This window comes from Habropoda laboriosa, unplaced genomic scaffold (assembly GCF_001263275.1).
Source record: "Habropoda laboriosa isolate 0110345459 unplaced genomic scaffold, ASM126327v1 scaffold9, whole genome shotgun sequence".
Lineage (NCBI taxonomy): Eukaryota > Metazoa > Arthropoda > Insecta > Hymenoptera > Apidae > Habropoda > Habropoda laboriosa.
The window spans coordinates 2,082,522-2,086,348 of record NW_017100191.1 but is presented as its reverse complement, the minus strand read 5'-3'; the positions used below and the strand labels follow the sequence as shown (position 1 = coordinate 2,086,348).

At 38.9% G+C, this 3,827-nt stretch overlaps 1 protein-coding gene across 1 annotated transcript in view; it reads left to right on the top strand.

The window, feature by feature from the left end:
* Positions 1-3,827, top strand: part of LOC108580263 (probable G-protein coupled receptor 158) — a 199,729-nt gene that overhangs the window by 176,527 nt on the left and 19,375 nt on the right. The window lies entirely within an intron of this gene.

Sequence of the window (3,827 nt, the reverse complement as noted above, 5' to 3'; positions counted from 1 at the left end):
GAAAGAAACGTTTCATTTTTCTGTGCGCAAAGAAACGATCTTTCTAGCTCGAGCGTTTATGTAGGTTATGTTCGACCGAGAACGACGATAATCCAAGCAATTTCGTGCGAATGAATAGATGAGAGAGAGAGAGAGAGAGAGAGAGAGGGAGAGTGGTAGAGAGACAACGAGAAAAGAAGAGAGGGATGAGAGGGAGACGGAAAGACAGGGACAAATAGAGATATTTTTCAAATTACTTTGACAGGTGCTAGGTTGCACGCCGTCCAAGGGTACATTGCCAACAGTGCTAACTTGAAATACAAAAATTTACAATAACAGTACAGTAAATTCTCCACAAATGTCAGTCCGCAAGGAACCTAAACCTGACACTTGTAGAGTCAGGGACTACGTTTTCGAGCCTCGCGCCCGCCTTTGTAGTTTGCCGAACGTAGACAAGGACAGCGAATAAAAGATAAGGATGAAACGTAAGTCGAAGCAACCAAGCGATTTAAATACCAACTTTTTTAATTTTACATTTTTTTATCCCTAAATTTTTCTTAACATATTGATGAGATTTTTCTGATAAAAATGACATCAAACACAACATAATTTGAACATTTACTTATTAACACGTTCACTGTCTGGTGTGACAGTGAATAAATAAATGTTGTTCAAATTATATCGCGTTTGATCTCATTTTCATCAGAAAAATCTCACCAACATGTTAAAAAAAATTTCAGATGAAAAAAAGTAAAATTAAAGAAATTATATTTTTCTATTGTGAATTGTCGAGCCGTGAAATCTCGTAAAAGAAACCGAGTGGTGTAGCGTTACACGCTTGACTGACAGCGAGCGAGATAACATAGGCGCAGCAATGACGCAGCCTAGGCGTAGGACCATCTATACTGACACTTGTAGAATCCAAACTAACTGACACTTGTAGAGAATTTACTGTATTCAAAATTAGAATGAAGAACAATTTTTTATTACAGTCCAAGAATGCACCTTTCTATCGGAAAAAGAAGTATTGCGATATCTTTACTAGTTTAGCAAAAAAAAAAATGTTTAAATATCGCTTATTTTTCGACCTATCGAACTATATAGATTGCCCCCTTAACGCTCGCATTTTTCTCAACTTGATGTGCCAAAAATGATCGATTTTATTTTTTCTTAATCATTTCCCAGACGTATAAAAATAAGTTTCCCGTTTATTCATAATGCTGCGAATTACATTTTTACAATAGAATAGAAAGGGTAGCGCGATACGAAATGTGAAAGAAAATAATGTAGGAGGTCAATGACCGGAACGGGCCGATTATACGTTCGAGTTCGTTTTCGGAAAAAACCCCGCGACATGAATAGGCAAACCCGTGGCCTTCCGACGTTCGTTGTTATTAAATAAGAGCGAGTGTGTTTGCCCGAATGCGAGTAGCAGAGAGAGAGCGTGAAAGTGAGAGAGAGCGAACGCGAAGACCTTATAAATAGGGAAGACAATAACAAGAGTGGTCCTTTTCCTGCGAAGCGATAAAGCGTTAACAGTGTTCTTTAAATCTTTAATTACGTTTCTGCATTCCGTTTCCTACAATAGTTAAAGAAAATTGCACTTTTCGAAGGATTAGTCGTGCACGTGCAAGACACGAGCGTGAGCGTTAAGGTGTTAATTCCCGAAACAATATCCTGAAATCCAAACACCGCGACAAGCCAATATCTTGAAAAATACTTCTACCAAGGAGACCAACCTGCAGAAGCTCATCAAGCCCGTTCCACATCTGTCGGGAAAATTGCATTGCAAGAAGAACGATGGAACACGGTCTCTCCAACGTCAAACGTGTCTCCACCTGGTACTTAATTATGCGCATAATTATAACGAGACATGCGAACTGGAAAAGTCGGCGCAAAGCTTCTGTTCGCTCGAAAAGGAGAGGAAAGGAGGTGGAGGAGAGGCGTTATCACGGTGGAAAATGAAGTTTAACGAACCGCAAGTTGTTCGTGAAATTTCTACAGACATGCGAACTGGAAAAGTCGGCGCAAAGCTTCTGTTCGCTCGAAAAGGAGAGGAAAGGAGGGGGAGGAGAGGCGTTATCACGGTGGAAAATGAAGTTTAACGAACCGCAAGTTGTTCGTGAAATTTCTATGTATCTGAGAAACACATATAGAACGAAGAGGTGGAGGAGGAAGCGGAAAGGTAAACTCCTCATCTTCGTTGGAAAAAAGCCCATATGGTGTCCTCGAAACTTTTGGGCAACAACGAGAGCTGCCTAGCCAACGTATATTACGGTACACAGGCGTGTCTGAAGGCAATAAACCAGTTTTACCCATCTCACCCGTACCCCTCCCTCTCAGAAATTGCTTTTCAGGTATCAACGATGCTATACCGACAAATGGTGGTCATCGCTAGGGTGGTAGATATTAAATGGCCAATCTCATAACCGGTCGAGGAGAAAAAGTTTCGGTGATTCGAATTTTCTCGGATCGATAATGATTAAAGGGGATCTAATCTGAATCTTGTTAGTTCAGATGATGGGAAATAGAGTTCTACCCGGGATCAGAGTATACGTGTGCTAGAAGTGTAGTAATGGTTCCGAGATTAACGAACTGTGGGTTTCCCCTTCATTAGAATCCCTTGGTAACATCTTGTATTTACATACCTAACCAGATAAGGAAACTGATCTCTGTTGGATGTATGCAGATGGAGGTGCAGTGTGTTCAGAACTCCTAAGACCGTGGCGCTGATAATCGTAACCTGTGCAGTTAACTCTCTGATGTCGTTATGGAGTTAGTGAGCTGGATGTTGGAATTTCAAACAGAGTCTGAAATATTGCAAAAAGTTGGTCTTAAATTCTACCGAGGATAGTCAATCTTATCGCTTTACTAAATTCTTCAGAATATCCTTGAGGAAATAGAGATATAAATGAATTATCACGGATTAACGTAACTCAGTATGTTGTGCCTATCAGATGTCCTCTTAATTATTCTTGATATCAAATTAATATAGGTTATCACAAATTAACCTAGCCTAATATTTAGTATTAATTATTTGAGTTTATTCTATTTGTCCCTAGTGTCCAACAGAAAACTAAATTAAGGGAGAATTCTAGTGCCTAGCCCTGTCGATCCTAACTATCAAACATAGCCTAATATTTGATACTATTTAAACTTCTTTCTCTTACTTATTCTTAGTATCCACTTGGTGACCAAATTAATAAACACCTGTCATAACTAACCTCACCAAATCCTTCAAAATTGACTTAAAAAAAATATATATATATACACAGGGTGTTTCCGAACTGGTGATACAAGCGACAAGGGGGTGTTTCCGCATGCAAAAATAAGTCGAGAAAGAAGAATAACATTTTCTCGTATCGAGCTTTGTTTCCGAATAAATCAGTGTTGAAGATTTACCAAGTATATACGCGTATACTGTCCGACAAACCTAAAGTGAAACCTCTGACGTCACAGCCTAGCAAAATGGAGGCAAAATAGGCGGTTCAGGCCATCCCCACTACTATTGGGTCTTACACTGCAGGCGCTTGAGGGGAAGTTGCGTTGTAGATAAATGATTTAGACAAACGAATTTAAGTCAGCTGTCGATAATGTAATACGCTGATAAAAGAACGGAAAACTAAAAATTATTTGGTCGTCTTGTCCTCTTACCTATGTTGGCGCGTAAGACATATTTAATAGCGTAGACGTTAATTTTTAAGCGACTCATACACAATAAATTGTTATTGTAAAGAAAGCCTCAGGAAATGTATTAATATTTTTTAACAGTTAGAAAACTGAAATGTAAATATGTTTTCCCTATTCCTGAATAATAAAAGTAGATTTCGGCGCATTAAAAAATTGCT